Source organism: Nycticebus coucang, chromosome 3 (genome assembly GCF_027406575.1).
Source record: "Nycticebus coucang isolate mNycCou1 chromosome 3, mNycCou1.pri, whole genome shotgun sequence".
In the NCBI taxonomy this organism is placed as follows: Eukaryota; Metazoa; Chordata; class Mammalia; order Primates; family Lorisidae; genus Nycticebus; species Nycticebus coucang.
In genome coordinates this window covers 123,268,761-123,286,101 of record NC_069782.1, presented here as the reverse complement: position 1 = coordinate 123,286,101, position 17,341 = coordinate 123,268,761, and the positions used below count along the sequence as shown (strand labels likewise).

At 42.3% G+C, this 17,341-nt stretch overlaps 1 protein-coding gene across 4 annotated transcripts in view; it reads right to left on the bottom strand.

Moving 5' to 3' along the window:
• The window catches only part of PLCE1 (phospholipase C epsilon 1), a 310,555-nt gene extending 293,850 nt beyond the window's left edge, over positions 1-16,705 (bottom strand). Inside the window, exon 1 of one of the 4 annotated variants that reach the window (XM_053583635.1) lies at positions 16,685-16,705. The gene's annotated coding sequence lies outside the window, so the exon portion shown is untranslated. Of the gene's footprint in view, positions 1-16,142; positions 16,350-16,369; positions 16,510-16,684 lie in introns of those variants that run through there. The other 3 variants (XM_053583634.1, XM_053583637.1, XM_053583633.1) reach the window with 3 other exon arrangements.
• Positions 16,706-17,341: the final 636 nt, after the last annotated feature.

Here is a 17,341-nt window from a genome sequence, read left to right as displayed (position 1 = left end):
CAAGAATGTATTTGCATATTATTTGTGTAATTAAAAATATATCAGAAATGAGATTTTTCTAAAAAACCTGAAATTATTATAGGGGATTTTTTTCCTCCTGTAGGACTTTGCTTTCATGAGTTAAATACTAGCACTAGGAAGGCAGCAGAACTAGTTCCCACTAGGGCAAGGGTTTGTTTATCCTGCTTATCTCAAGTTAGGGCCAACAATGCTAATGATTCTGAACAGCACCGGCCACTCCTTGGCCATCCCATACCCTCCCACCCAGGCTTCAACTATCACCTCTATGTGGATGACTTCCAAAGCTCTTTCCAGACACAGCCTCTCCCTTGAGCTACAGTCCTGACTTTTCCACTTTCTGCTGAGTAGCACCAACACACCCTTTATAAACCACTCTCCCTAATTCACCTCTTCCAGTTAACTTCCTCCTTCCTATGAACTAGCAGCTCTTTCCCCCAGAAACCCAGAGAAGACATTTTCCAGTCATCTCTGGCCCTCTTTATCCATACCCTCACCCCTAAACATTCAGTCAATTGTCACATTCTGGAGACTTTTCTATGCTGCTGACACTATCCCTGTCCAGATCTTTCCTATACATCACCTGGACTAGCAAAATCACTTTCAGGTGGTCTCCTTACTCTTGGCTGCTTTGGTCCACCTACTAGAAGAACCAACATACCAGCCCCTTTTGAGGTCACTGTGAGTCTCCATTCCACCATCTATTGTGTTAGCTATCTTACTAGTTTTGAGTCATCTGTAAATTTGGGAAATATGGCTTCATGCTTTCCTCCAAGTATCTGATAAAAATGTGAAAGTTGGCCGAACCAAGAACAAGGCTGTGACTACAGATCTCTTTCCAAAGCCTTAACACTAAAGGAAGTAACTTAAAAAAAAAAAATTAGTGTTAGATGCTTTTAAGATACCTTCTCATTTATTCCTTGCAATAACCCCTCTTGGAAAGAGGTATGTTACCCCCAAATTTTAGGGACTTTGAAACTAAGGTTGAGAATGGCCAGATAACTTCTAAAGAACCTCACAGCTGGGGCCTTGGTGTGTGTCACACTTTATGGGGGCAAGACATGATTGCAAGAGGGACTTTACCTAACAATTGCAATCAGTGTAAACTGGCTTATTGTACCCTCAATGAATCCCCAACAATAAAGAAAAAAAAAAAACAAAAAAAAACAAAAAAGAAAAGTGGGTAAGAGCTGGGTCATGGAGACCAAAATAATCATTTACTAGCTGTGCAATCCATCATCTTTAACTGAGTGTAAAGGTAACACCTTCATCGTAGCATTATTATGAATTAATTAAATGAACAATATCATAAAATACTTTGAACAGTGCTTGGGATATAGGATTCTCTGCTATTGTTATTATTGGCATGTGTAATAATTATAATATGAAATTTTTTCGATTGTTTATAAATTGAATCCTTTAAAATGCAGCTTACGTGAGGACAAATATTATCCTGAATATATCTGTAAAGAAAAATCCTTTAATGAAAAAGCAATTGCTGATTTATTTTTCAAGAAGGAAGGGAAGGAGCCTCTTAATCTGCACTAAGGACCTTTCACATTCTAGTTCCAAATTTGCCTTTGCAACTATAGATTATATCACAGTGTCAAACACAACAATAAATTTTACATGCTCTATTTCTTCCTTTCCTTCCCTTCCTTCTTTCCCACCCTCCCCCCCTTTCTCTCTTCCTCTTTCTCTCATTTTATCTTTCTTTCATTTGAGACAAGGTCTCACTCTACTGCCCTGCAATGGCAAGATCATGGCTCAGTGGAACCTCCAACTCCTGGGTTCAAATGATCTTCATTTCTCAGCTTTCCAAATAGCTCAAGTAACTGGGACTACAGATGACACCATCTCACTGACCTAATTTTTTCAAAAAATTTTTTGTTGAGATAGAAACTTGCTATGTTGCTCAGGTTGGACTTGAACTCCTGGCCTCAGTGATCCTCCTGCCTCAGCCTCCCAAAGTGCTAGCATTACAGGCATGAGCCACCATGCCCAGTCTGGATAGAAAGATCTCTGAGGGGAATCCTGGGTATATAATTAGGAGGCAGTAAATGCCCTCTTTACAGAATGAACCAAAGTACTCAATCTCAAAAAGAATAACAGCAATAAATCAATCGTAGAGCAAGCACTTATGTGAACTTGTTACTCCAGATGAACCTGAAGGGCTTCCTTAGTACACAACAGCAACCAATGTCCTGAGCAGTCTCCCACGTAGTCCCCTGAGCCTTTGCACTGAATAGAAGCAGTCACAAGGTGAGCATTCCTGCCCGTCTCATACATTTGATGCTTATTCCTGGGCATGTGTAGCCTCAGTCCCGGCAGTCCTTGCTTACAGAATTCTTCAAATTAAAAAGACATTTGTTCAGAAAGGAAGGAACAGAGATAGAAATGTCTTACAAAAGAAAATGCCACTTTGAAACTAAGAAGTTTCTTTCTCATGAGTGATGTTACAGAGTTTTAAACAAAATACTGTCAAAATTTACAGTATTAAACAAGTCCTCGCTTACAATGCTTTATGCTGCCCTTCCATAAATGAATTAATGTCTGAAATATTGAGAAAGACAAAGAGTTAGCAACACCTTCTTTCTTTTTTCCTTTTTTTTTTGAGACAGAGTCTCAAGCTGTCGCCCTGGGTAGAGTGCTATGGCGTCACAGCTCACAGCAACCTCAAACTCTCGGACTTAAGCGATTCTGTTGCCTCAGTCTTCCAAGTAGCTGGGAGTACAGGCGCCCGCCACAATACCCGGCTATTTCTTTTGTTGTTGTTGTTGCAGTTGTCATTGTTGTTTTAGCTGGCCTGGGCCGGGTTTGAACCCACAAGTCTCAGTGTATGTGGCCGGCTTCTTTCACAAATTACAGAAACTGTTAGGTTCTCACCTGCGTTGTCTGGCTCAGGTGAGCTCAGGTGGGCAGTCACTGTAGGGATTTTGCTCTCCAGTCCCCCATCAGCTAGCACAATGCCTGACACAGAGGAGTGACTCAAAGTGACTGTCAAATGCATGAATGTTGAATGGGTGAGAAAAGATTGTTGAGAAAAAAAAAACAAGGAGACAGGGAGTGTGGGGTCACATGTAAAGAAACAAGAATGTGCAGAAGGCAACCAGCCACCTCCTCCTTTCTGAGGCTCAGACTTCCTTCCCTTGGCTTCTCTACAAATATACCCACACAGTAGGCAAATCTTTGGGTCAGTTTCTGAGTCCTAATGCTGCCAAACACGGTCTTCACACATTTGCATTTCATTTTTAAAGTCTTATGCCTGCTTTCACGTTTCCTTTCAATATGCTTTAGGAATACTTCCACCCCCAACCTTTTACCTATCTAAAACTTGACTTAGAGCTTAACTAATTCTAAAATAAAGAGGAGGCCCAAGCTTTGCTTACAGGTTTGTCTTTCAGGTTTGCTACTGGTTATTAACATTTTTTCACTCCAGAAAAGGAGGTCCACATTCTGTGGCTGGAATCCTCAAGGATTATGCCTTTTAATACAGCGCCAATTCTGCCTATCTTGAGGGGAGCACAAAAATGAGAGTGTCCCATGTAAGCTAAAAAGAAGAGAAAACCAGGTGCAGTAGCTTATGCTTGTAATCCCAGGACTTTGGGAGGCTGAGGTAGGAGGATAGCTTGAGGCCAGGAGTCTGAGACCAATCTGGACAATACAGCAAGACCCCACCTCTACAAAAAGTTTAAAAAAAATTAGTAGGGTGTGATAGCACACATCTGTAGTCCCAGCTACTTGGGAGGCTGAGGTGGGAGGACCAGAAGTCAGAGTCTGCAGTGAGCCATGTCTCTGCTATTGCACTCCAGCCTGGGCAACAAAGTGAGTCCTCACGAAAGAAGAAAATAAAAAAGAAAAGATTCTGAGAAGAGAAGAGTCATTCTTGGGTGGCACTTGTGGCTCAGTGAGTAGGGTGCTGGCCCCATATACTGAGGATGGCAGGTTCAAACATGGCCCCGGCCAAACTGCAACAACAACAAAAAAATAGCTGGGCATTGTGGCGGGCACCGGTAGTCCCAGCTACTCAGGAGGCTGAGGCAAGAGAATTGCCTAAACGATTGGAGTTGGAGGTTGCTGTGAGCTGTGATGCTACAGCACTCTACTGAGGGTGATAAAGTGAGCCTCTGTCTCTAAAAAAAAGAAGTCATTCTATTTTTATCTTGCAGGAAGGCAATTTTAGAGGCCATCCGTGATTAACACCAAAACTTGTCACAAGAGCATAAGCTCCAATTAACTAACTCATGGTGTGTACTTTATTTTCCTTAGTCACAGGAATAGTGTCTCTAGCTCCTTACCACATCTGAAGCTGCCCCTGTCACTCTTAGAAAAGCATAAGGGGTCTCCTGAAATTCAATCTGTGCACATTCAGGAGCAGCAGGCTAATTTTAATTTTGGCCTTTGATGATCATGGCTAAAATACGCCTAATTTTTTAAAAAATCCAAAGTAAAACCTAAATGAATTCTAGCGTAACATCTCTATTTTAGAAATGTAATTAATGAAATGATAATAAACTTCCACAAGATTGCAAATATGGCTTAATGATAGGAAATTGGCTAACATGATATAACACATCAGTAGGTCAAGTATGAGAAAAAGCATACAATCATTTCAGACCACCTTTTGGCATTTGATAGAATTCAACTTCCTTTAATTTTTTTTCAAACCCAGGAATATATGACTACTTCGTTAAAGTAATTTAAGCCATTTTAAACCAAAAGCCAACATCATATTAATGCCTATATATAAATGAATATGAAAAGTATTTCCATTAAAATCAGGAATAAAATAAGTCTGTTATCCTCACCCTTCATTATTAATGTTCTGGAATTCCTGATTTAAAGGGGGAATAATCACTATTTGTAGATCATATAATTTTCTACCTAGAAAGCCCAGAAGAATCTACTAAAAAAATTAAGATTAAATAAAAAATATAAAATGTTTAGTAAAAAATAGAAAATTAATATGAAGAAGTCTATAAAACTTGACTGATATAAAAACATTTAAGCAAATCAATAAACATATTGGAATAAAAAGACTAAATAGTGTAACTATATAAATTCTTCTTGAAACAACATATAAATGTATTCTAATGCCAATCAGAATTTCAATGGATTTCTGACATTTTTGACAAAATGTCTTAAGATTTAATTTGCAAGAATAAACAATGAAAATAAAGGAAAATTTGAATAGATACTGTGGGAGAGAATTTGCCTTGTGAGATGTTAATACATGTAATAAGGCTAACATAACTAAAACAGTGTGGTACTCACAAATTTACTGATGAATACCTTGGATCTAAAAGTGACTTTAGAATATACAATATATGATTAGGAATCATGTCAGATTATTCAGTAAGTAATATAGGAAAATTAGTTAAGTATTTAGAAAATAAGTTTGGTCTTCAACTTATAACATATGGACAAAAGACTAATGTACTTGAAAGTCTAAAAAGCTGAAAATATAGTTGATCCAAAAAAGTGGATAATGAATACAAATTTAGGGGCCATGGAAGTAGTCATCAGAGAGGACACACATCTATCTGGCCACACAAAAATTAAAATTTTCTATACATTAAGAAGCATGATAAACATTTTAAAAATGATTATTAATATTTATATTTAGTATCCTATAGCAGCGATAAACACAATCTGCTATATTATGATGAATAATATTAGGTAAAAAAGCAAGTTATAAAATATGACAGCCTGGTCCCAACTTGAGAATAAACAAATACACACAGAAAAGGAAAAGAAAAAAGAAAAAAAAAACCTAGAAAGCTACACATCAAATGTTAGTAATTACTCTAGATCAGGTGTCCTCAAACTTTTTAAACAGGGGGCCAGTTCACTGTCCCTCAGACCATTGGAGGGCTGGACTACAGTTTAAAAAAAAAAACTATGAACAAATTCCTATGCACACTGCATATAACTTACTTTGAAGTAAAAAAACAAAACAGGAACAAATACAATCACACCGCCTCATGTGGCCCACGGGCCGCAGTTTGAGGACCCCTGGTCTAGATGGTAGAATTGTAGGTGATTTTTTTTTTTTTCTTGAGCCAGAGTCTCACGATGTCGTCCTGGGTAGAGTGCCTTTGCGTCACAGCTCACAGCAACCTCAAACTCTTGGGCTTAAGCAATTCTCTTGCCTCCGCCTCCCAAGTAGCTGGGACTACAGGCACCTGCCACAACACTGGTTATTTTTTTGGTTACAATTGTCATTATTGTTTAGCAGGCCTAGACTGGGCTCGAACCTGCCAGCCTCAGTGTATGTGGCTGTGCCCTACTCACTCATCTACAGGTGCTGAGCCTGTAGGTGATTTTTAATTTTTTCTCTATTATACTTTTCTCTATTTCCAAAATTATCCTAAATTAACTTGTATTATTTTATTTTGTAATCAGGCAAAAATATTAGCTGGGGAAAAATGTTAGTTGGGGAAAAAAGCATCAAATGACAAAAATAGGAAAATACCTGTCAAAAAATATGATACAACAATATTATATCCTTAATTCTTTAAGAGGTTCCAAGTTTAAAAAAAGACAAATGGGCAAAGAACATAATTAAATAATTAACCAAGAAAAAGCAAATTAATGATAAAGACATTTTAAAATGTAAAAATTTAACATTTATTTAAAAATGTTTCACTACTATTAATCAAAGAAATGCACATTCAAACTCTGAAATATGAAGTTTTGCTTACCAACTAGCAAAATGAAAAATAAAAAGAGATATCACAAAACTAGTGTCTCTCATGGAGATACCGCATAGAGAGACCACTCTAGTAAGTACAATGTTAGAAGAACAATAAATTGGCACATTTTTAAAGAGCATTTTGGCAATATTAAGAGTCTTTTAAAAAGTTCTACCATTTGACCTAGTAATTTCTCTTATGCAACTCTGTAAAGAAAGAACAAGAGCTGGGCTATGAAGAGTTATTTTAATAGAAATAAAAGCGGAGACTAACAACTGAAAGTCCAGACAAGGAAATGGGTAATCCTCTATGGAACTACATGAAGAAGACCCAGCCTCTGAAATCAAGGTTAGGAAACGTTCAATGGCTTGGGAATATCTTCATGATGGGATGTTAAGCAAGGAACCCAGGATCCAAAACTGTATGATCTACAGGGTGGCCACAAAGTTCTTGTGCAATTTAAATACTTAATTATTTAATAATAATTAATAATTAATATTATATTAAATAATAATTTAAATATTTAATTATTTAAATTGCACAAGAACTTTGTGGCTACCCTGTATTTATGGTATGATCTCAATTTTGTTTAGGAAAACAAAAGTCCAGGCTCTGCTGCTCCCAGCTAGGTAGTTTTAGACAAATCCTTGGGTGTCTTAGGAGATGAATTTCTTCAACTCCAAAAATAAGAGGGCCAAACAGACCCTCTCCTTTCTATTTCCCAGTTTTAATTATTAGATGACATAGCATACAATCAAAAAGTTAATAAACCAATTATAAACATATGTGTGTTTCATTAATAATTTAAAAATCAAGTATAGACCTTTTAATTGTTAAAACAAATTTGTTTTAAAGATTCTTTTTTTCAAATATTTCCTAAATAGGTGACATATTTTAAATCTGACTGCTTAGCTAGTGATAGTTCATTAGAAATAGATAGCATAGCTAGAAATAAGCACTCTCTCTTATCCTCTGTGACTAATTTGATCTGAGTTTGTCTACTTGTGACAGGAACACCCTTCACCTGTTGTCAGCCATCCTATGACTTGGCATTGAAGATGTCCGGACCATTCTCAGCAAGCAAAGGGCAGTAGATCCAAGAGGCCTAGATCCAAGAAATGTCACAGGAGAATCCACAAGATTGTCTGACTGTTATGTTGCACTGACGGCATGGGAAATTCATTTTTGGAGTTCTTTCTGCAGCCATACACAGCTTCCATGCATAGCTTGAGAAGTTCTTGACTTCTTTTCTTAGATTCAAACAATAATGGAGCATAGTTCTTTCACAACTACCTCTAGCTCTAGCAATCCCTACCTCTGTGAATTTTAAAACCCCACGATGAAAGAAAAACCTGAAGCACAGTAAGCCTGGCTGGAGACAGGAACAAATTAGCCTGCAGCAGGGGAGAAGTGTATCAGCTCAGACCCCAGCAGTTAACAAAACTGCTCAAACTCTGACCTTTCATCCAAAATCATTCTGCCTTTTGGTGGTGGTGAGGGGTGGGGCCGGGGGTGGGGGATACAACTTCATGCCAAAAGTATTTAACTTTTGAATTTACTATCAATTACAATCTACTGCTCTGAGATTGACAAAACGGGCTAATATAGAGGGCTTCAATTCTGCCAGGCAACCACTTTATAGGCGAAAATATGTTCAATCAATGAAATCTGAGTTCATGCTGTTAATAACAAATCAATCAAAACTCTCTTTAGAAATGATATAATTTGAAACAACTCCAGCGATAGCCAAATTATACCATGTTATAGGATATTTTAATCCCAGATGTATACAGCATGTACTTGGTCACATGCTTTTTCCCAAATGATTTTTTTTCCATTCCCTGGATTTTCCATAGTCAGTAATATTATATAGTATAAACCTAAAATGAAGTCATCAAAACAGTCTCCCCTGCTTCTGCCCCTTTTTAAATTCTGACTATAGCAGCCTTACTGTTTTATTATTACAATGCTCTACAAAACAAAATACACAAATGCTAGCTAAGTTTTGTCTCAGCTCTGGATTGTATGCGCCCCTGATCACCCCCATCTGAAGGAGATCTCTCAGTTTTTACAAATAGAGCACATTTCCCTGGGGCCACCATATAACCACAGAGCCAGCAACAAATACCACTATGAAGGAGAGAGATGACGGTTTGGGGCAAGCATCACTGATGACACTGTCTGGTAATGTTGACAAATAGCCCTGTCAAAATTAGTCACCTTCTTTTTTTTTTTTTTTTTTGTAGCAATTAGTCACCTTCTTTATGCTTCTTTTCATTCTCCCCAGGTATGTGCTTCTTCCCCCATGTAAGCAAGTGGCCTTAGGCTCACTGCTTTGGGGTACAGGGGTGGGGTGAGGTTATGTGAGAACCCCAAGAAGAGATGAAGCAAAATTCTTTTTCTGTCATTCAATTGAGAGACTCAGTAACAAGAAGAATCATCAAAGTAGCTAATATATGTTGAATGCTTATTTTATATCAGGTACTCTTTTAAACCCTTTACATGAATAGTTTCATTTAATTCTCACACCAACCTATTCGGTAGGTACTACAATTACCCCTCAGGCCAAGGTTCTTGCACAAGATCACCAGGTTATGTGGAGGCCATATATAAACAAATCCGAGCAATGTGACTCCAGATCTGAAACTAGTAAAAGAAAATGAGGGGAAAAATAGCTATACTTCTTGTACATTCCAGTCTCTAAGCTAAAAATCATACATTTAGTGCCCAGCTTTGGATTTTGCTCTTTCATGCACAATCTAAGCCAGAGCCTCAGTACATAAGACAGGTAACGGCAGGGCTGCTTGGTAAAAGTGGAGTGAAAGGCTGAGCACTTCATTTCTCAGCACCTCCCTCACCCTGCAGAGGCCCCAGACACTGCTGGAACACAGTTTGAAAATCTCTGATCCAAACCAATATCAACCCTGAATTATGTGCTTGAGAGACAGAAGAATCCCAGCTTAAACACCGACAACAGCCAACAAGATCAATGGAAAAAGACAAAAGAATAACCCCACGGGCAGTCCCACCAGGCTCTCCCAATCTGGACCCTGACATAACCAGCTCAAGTTTGAGCCCGGGAGGGCCCCTGAGGAGGTGGAATTCAGTGCTGGAGCAGAGAGTCAGAAAGGAGGCAAATCCAATAAACAGGCAGAGTGGGAATCAGAGCCAGCAGGCGCTGGGGCAAGCGGTCTGTGGTGAGCAAGCAGCCAGGCTGCAGGAGCAGAGGTGGGAGCAGGGAGGCCTGCAGGAACTGCTCCCCCAGCCTTAGGAGAGGGCAATAGTGAAAACAGGGCTGGGGGGACCCCACCACGCTGCCCTCCTTCTCACAGATTGCAATACTGCCTTTCCCCTGCATGCAGTCACGTTCCATTCAGCGGGTGACCTTTCAGACTCAACAGCCAGAGATGCCTGCCTTTGGGGGTTGTGCGGATGAGAGGAGCACCAGGCTGCTTGGACTCCAAGCTCCTCCACGTACTAGTTGTATGGCTTTGGTCAAATTACTTAACCTCTCAGTGCCTCAGTTTCCTCATGTGTGATATGCAGATAATAAAAGTACCTTGCCCAGAAGATGGTTGTGAGGATCAAACAAGCTAATACATGTACCTATAAAGTACTTAGAACAGCACCTAGTACAAAGTACTTACAAACAGCACCTAGTACAAAGTACCCAGCCCAAAGTTCTCACTAAATGTTGCCTACTGGATTCTTCTTTTGCTAGCTTTAATTTCACTCCTGACTACTTTCTTCTCTTCCACACTGTATTAGTTTCCAGTGGTTTAGTCAGAAATTTGTTATCGTAACAGTTCTGGAGGTTAGAAGTCTAAAATGGGTCAGGACGGCCATCCTCCTTCCAGAGGCTCCAGGGAAGAATCATCATCTCCCCTTTTCCAGCTTCCAGAGTTGTGGCCCATGACTCCTGCCCCTCTCTTATTAGGACCCTCCAGATGAGGCTGGGCCACCAAGCTAATCCAGCATAATCCCATCTCAAGATCTTCGATTTAATCACACCTGCTTAGTTCTTTTTGTCATGTAAAATAATATATTTACAAGTTGCAGGGATTCAGATTTAGACAGCTTTAGGAGGCTATTACCCACCCTGCCACACATACCTCCCTAATGCCTAACATTGCAGATGGAGAGACTTGGGGAAGAAAACAGTAACATTAGTAGCTAACTTTTTGAGCCCTTAGGATGTATCTGGCACTAAGCAAAGTACTTTAGGTGAATTATCTCATTCAGGCCTCATAGCAACCCTGTAAAATTACTATTTAATATTACCATCTTACAGTAAGGATAATTGCTTGTCCAAAACGGTATAGCTAACAGGTGGCAGAGTCTATATAACCCAGGTAAATTTGATTCTAGAGCCTTTGTGTTTGACCAATAGAGTGTCTGGGCTCTATACCTTAAGACATAACAACTGGAGTTGGGGTGGGCACCAAGGCCATTAGGGGCCTTGGATACTGTGCCACAAGAAGTATGTGTGCTCCCCTGCTACAGAGATGGGGCGGGGGGTGGGGGTCTCCTATGGAGGCCATGCTAAAAGGATGGCATAGCATCCAGACCACATTTTGTTTTTTTTTTTGTAGAGACAGCAGACCACTTTTTTATATTCAAAGAAGAAAGCTTGGGGTTTACTCAAGAATTCCCTCAAAAGCAGGTTTGGATGAAAAAGCCAAGAACAGACACCACTTAGGCTTGCCACTGCTTAGGGAGGGAAAGTGAAAAGTCCATTCCTGTGCCCAGACCAGACCTACAGTTCCAGTCAACCTCCCAAAAGAAAAGAGGGATTCTCAGTTTCCCTGGCGAGACTTCTGAGACAGATTGGTGCAGACACTCAGAAACCCTGCTGGGAAGGCTCAGAACCCTGATAGAACACCAGAATGGCCCCACCTATAGCTCAACAGTTAGTCTACACCAAGACCAAGCCACCCCCGCCCTCCACCCCACAGCAGTTATGAATACACAAGTCCCCATGTGCCACAGGTTTCACCAGTGCCCACTTAAATGGTTTCTTTTCCTACCAGTTCTTACACAGTGAATAGTTCGAAATCCAGTGAATGGCACAGAGTGGAAAGGGGCAAAGTAAGTGATTGCTAAGCACACCTATCATGGTGATTTAAGTATCTGTAGAATTTCAAAACTTCCACTGCTAAACAATTTAGCTAGAGGTCTATCTGAAACTTTCTAACGAGCTGAGTTAAAGCTATTAGGCTTCACTCAGTCAAAAAAAAGAAAAAAAAAAGCCAGTCATTTGTTTGGGGTCATCAGCCCAGAGGCTGATGCAGGATCCATAGCACAGTAGACAAGAGAATGGACTCTGGAGCCAGGGGCTTAGACTGAATCCTGGCTTTGGCACCTTCTTGCTGTGACTGTTTGCAAGGTACTTAACCTTTCAATGCCTTATTTTTCCATCTTCAAAATGGGCATAACAATGTTATTCCATAGTTCTGTATCCAAAATCTGAAGAGTCAACTGTAATTCAGAAGGGTTTTGGATTTTGGTTTTTTTTCTTTCTTTTTTTGTTTAATTTTTTAATTTGTTTTTATTTTATTTTATTTTATTTTGAGACAGAGTTTCACTATGTTATCCTCTGTAGAGTGCATGGCGTCATAGCTCACAGCAACCTCAAACTCTTGGGCTCAAGCAATTCCCTTCTCTTAGCCTCATGAGCAGCTGGGACTACAGGTACCCACCACAGTGCCCGGCTATTCTTAGAGATGGGATCCTGCTCTTGCTCAGGCTGGTCTGTAACTCCTGATCTCAAGTAATCCTCCTGGCTTGGTCTCCCAGAGTGCTGGGATTATGGGTTTGAGCTACAGCATCCAGCCAGGGTTTTGAATTTTGTGATGGTAAGAGAATGAATATGCCGTATATTAAATAACCCCTCCATGAGATCTGCAACAAGTCAAAGACGGCCATTGTTTCTGAAGTTAAAAGGTATGAGTAGTTCTCACCAAGTGAGAAAAATAAGAACTATCCTAACCCCACATCAGTTCAAACTAAGCCAAACTTATTAAAACCACTGTTTTCAGAGCTTTTTTGATTTTGGAATTAAAAGTATAAGACAAAAGAGCTCTCACACTTACTACCTAACAGGTAAGAATTAAGTGAGTTGACATAAAGTGCTTGGCATGTAGGAAGCATCATACGAGTGTCACCAACAACAACTTCTACTTTTATTTCCATCTAAGTAGACATAATAGGAGATCATCAACAAGAAACTTTAAATTTATGAGTAAATTTGGTTTGCAAACCAGTACACTTTGGAGATTAATAGGCATTAATCCTTTAGAAAAGTTCTCTAGAGTGGGACTTTCTCAAATAATGGAGCTGTTCTTTATCTACACTGTAGCTACTGAGCACTTGAAATATGGCTAATTTCATTTCATTTTAACTAATTTAAATTTAAATAGCCATATGTGACTAGTGGCTACCATATTGGACGGTGCCACTGTAGGGGGCTGGGTTCCCAATCTGGCCCATGAAAATCTACTTAAGTCATAAGACAGCAGAATTACAGCACCAATAAAAACAAGGCTGCAGTCTGCACCCAGGGAGCGGAGAGGAACATAAAATGCTAGAGAGAGTTCTGTTCACCTTTTCAGGCGCCATGGTTGGCCCAGGGCAAAGTGTATCTTTGAAATCTTCTTCCTCTCCTTCTCTAGTCTCCACTCCAACTCTCTTCTCCTTCTCTGCTCCCCACGCATCGGGGTCACATGTTTCCCTAAGCCCTCTCAATAGTTCCCAGCCCTCCTCCAACAGCACCATGCTCTCCAATCACCTACCTTTACTCCCCTCAATCAAACCACCACTTGTCCAGACAGCTCCACTGGACATCGGGAGGAAAGCAACTTCAACAAACAAATTCACACTCTTAACTGTTTCTGCTTTTTCTGGCTTCTTCTTCTGAACCCAGAAGCTCTGAATATTTTGTTATTGTTGTTTTTCCACAGCAGAAGTAGTCCAGGGGGACAGAGAATGATCCAGGACTGAAGCAGTTGTTGTCCTAGATAGACTGCTTGTCAGCCAAGTGTGGAAAGAAGAGACTGCCTCCCCCATACACACAAACACTATGGCCTTGCTCTGGGAAAATGCCTCCTGTTGTGTAGGAAACATTCCCTGCTCTTTGCTTTAGAAAACTCTTCCACCATGCACAGTTCTTATTAATCTTCCCTTACTCATTCAGAAAGTTGTAGGTAATAAATTGCACATAAAATTCATTTTACAAAGTATACAACAAAGGTCAGACAAGAATATGACTAATAATAGTTTCAAATAAGAAAAAGAAAACCCTCAGGAGGCCAAGACCAGCTTTCTACTAAAAGTAGAAAAATTAGCCAAGCACAATGGCAAGCGTTAGTTGTCCTGGCTACTCGGGAGGCTGAGGCAGGAGGATCACTGGAGCCCAGAAATTAGAGGTTGCAGTGAGCAATGACACCTCTGCACTCTAGCTGGAGTAACAAAGCAAGACAAGAAAGAAAAGAATAAAGAAAGGGAGGGAGGGAGCCACTTTCATTAGATTCTAGCTTCTCTAACAACCCTACATAATTTTTAACAATGTAGATCAAACTTGGAGATCATCCAAAGAGCTGATGCTATTAGAAGGACTGGAAGAATGTCCTTCTAGTTCAATCTCACCTCTTATTTGGCCCGAAGACATGGACCAAAGGTGAGTATTAGGCATGGCTCCTGGCTATAAACAGAATTTCATCTACAGGGCTGTAAATGAGGGATAACACTAATGGTGAATATTATACATTCCTCTAAGTCCCTTGCTTCTCCAAAATAGATATTTAAGTTATAGAGCCAAGGTCTTAACATTCAATACTGGCCCCCATTTACTAGAGAGCCTTTTCGGTGAAGTATCGTGCCGAGAAAGCCACAGTAATGCCTTCAGTAGGCAAAACGAGAAGTCCACATATAATTAACTCTCACAGAAGGCAGAGAACAGATAAAGCCTCTCAAGGCAAAATGTTGCAGGAATCAGAGGTGGAGGTGGCTATTACAGACTGGGGGTTCAGGGAGGGCCTTCCAGCAACACCATAACTTGGTTTGAAGGATGATTAGAATTTAGTGAACGTGGGGAGGGTGGGCCATTAGGAAGAGGAAAAGATGTTCTAGATGCCAAATATCCTCACTTTTCTAATTCTTAGAAAAGTATTCGTGCAGACATGGCTACATACAATAACCTAGAGATAGTCCACTCTCACCCCAGTGACAACTGGGCACCGGGACAAGTATCTACGGGGAACTGCTCCTGCCACCCAACTCAGGCTCTCAAAAATTCTCCTTAGGGTGGGCTCACGCCTGTATTCCAGGTACTCTGGGAGACTTAGACAAGAGGATCACTTGTGGCCAGGAGTGAAGTCTAGACCAGCCTGAGCAACACAGCTAGATTTCATAGCTATGAATGAAATAAAACTTACAATAAAACCAAACAAAATTAGCTAGGCATGGTGGTAGGCTCCTGTAGTCCCAGCTACTTGGAAGGCTGAGGTGGGACTGCGGTAAGCTTATGCCACTACACTCCAGCCAGGCCAGCAAAGTCAGACCCTGCCTTTAAAAGAAAAAATCTCCCTAGTGGAGTTCAGCATTCTTGGCCTTGGCTGTCTGTATTCTGTGGCAGTGGCCCCACCTTTACCCCTACCAAGTAAGGTTCCTAAGAGAACCACATCAATTCTGCAGGGATCTAAATGACCTACAGGCAAATGTTGCAGAATGCAACTGAAATTACAAACTTCAAGATGAAGTAAATCTTATTTCACATCTATTCAGAGCGCTCATTATTTAAAATAAGGCTGATTAATCACTAAATGAGGGATCTTTCTTATGCTGAATAATTGGTTGAGTCAGTTTAACTGCCTCAGGGCTTATTTACAGAGCAAGGGGGGGTGCAATAAATTTACACCATGCACTTAACATTAGCCATGACCCAGGACTCCCAGCTCCAGATAGTGCAGAGTTAAAGGACTTCAAGGAAAAGACGTGGCCATTCTTGCAGTTACCAGTTAGAGTGGAACCAGTTCCAGTATTTTCTAGGACTTGATGTACACAAATCTCTCCAAGAACAATCTCTTGAGAACTTTCTTTGAAATTCTGTTGCCAGGTACTGCCACAGAAAGACTATATTTTTTTCTTTGTGCCGCCTCTACACCGTGCACACCACGTGAAGTGGCGACCTGAGACTCGTTATCTGTAGAGTGAGGAACACACTTCAGGGTGTCCTGCAGCCCCTGCGGAGGCTGGCCTGCCTCCCCTAGGGGTCGCCTGCCTCGGGTCTCCCCTGGGAGCGTGAGGACGCTCCTCTGCCAGGTACTCGGAGTTAGGCTGCTCCTCGTGGCGGGTCCACAGCCCTCTGATAGAAACAGCCCATCTCTCCCCGTCTCAGTCCTCAGGAAACGAGCTACTGAGCCGCCGCCTCACCTTTCCTCCTCGGCCAGTTGCACCGGTGGCCCCCAGAGCAGCGCCCCTCTGGGACCTGCCGTCCGCGCGCCTGTAGCTAGCGGCGGCGTCGGGTGTCCCCGCTACTATGTGTCAGCAGCAGAGCCGGCGCCCAGGAGCGCGATAACCAGGCGAGCGCCCGCAGGCAGAGCCCGGGCCGCGCCGCCGCCGCCCTCCCGCCGGGCCCCGCCGCCCGCCCGCCCGCGTACCGGGTGCGCCCGCTCCGTCCCTCGCTCCGCGCCGGCCGAGCTGTACGCGCTGCCCGGACCGCGGCGGCGGTGGCGGCGCGGGCAGCAGCGGGGCCCCCGCCCTGGGCCGGGCTTTCCCAGAACTCGCCCGCTCCGGTGAGAGGCCGCGAGCGCCGCCGCGGGCCTCCGGGCGGCCGGGGGGAGCGGCCTGTGCCGAGCCCGCCCCTGGCTCCGGCCGCGCGGGGAAGGAGGACGCGGAGGGAGGACCCGGCCACCGCCCCCGCCCCCGCCCAGCCCCCTGACCCCGGCCCCTCCGAGCGGTCCTCTGGCTCAGACCTGCGCGGGAGCTGGAGAGCCTGGGTCTCCCGGCTCCGGGGAGGACAGGAACTCTGCACACCTCTGCAATTTAATGTCACGTTACCCCCAGGGGACCATCCTTGGTGGACAGATAGGGAAACTGCGGATCACCACGGTTAAATGGCACGACCAAGGTCACTCTAGTAGATGACAGTAAGTCACATGTCAGTTCATTCATTCGCCGTGCCAGATTCCCGAGAGACGCTTTTTGCTGATAATACAGTAGCTATTCAGGTCTGTGGGCTCCAAATCCAGCCCTCTCTCACTGCTGAAGCAACCCTAGACGTTTTCACGGACTCCAGAAACTACAGACTCTGCCCAGAGCCGCCTCAGCTCCCGGAGCCGTTTTTGGGACGTGGAGAAATCAAATCTTCCTCTTCCTCCCCCCTTGCCCCTAAGCCGGGGCCTCCCTCTTTTTTTACTTGTTATAACTGGAAGACCCTTCTGAGGGCTTGACCTCTCCTTCATCCAATCAGGACTCGTTTCTGTGGCCCATAACCCCTCCTATCTGTCCGCGCCCTTAGACCAAATTAATCCTTCAAACCACAGCTATATTATTCATCCTCTTCTACAGACTTCAGGCAGAAAACTTCATGGGCACCCTATTGCCCTCCAGAGTAACTCTCTGTGGCTGTA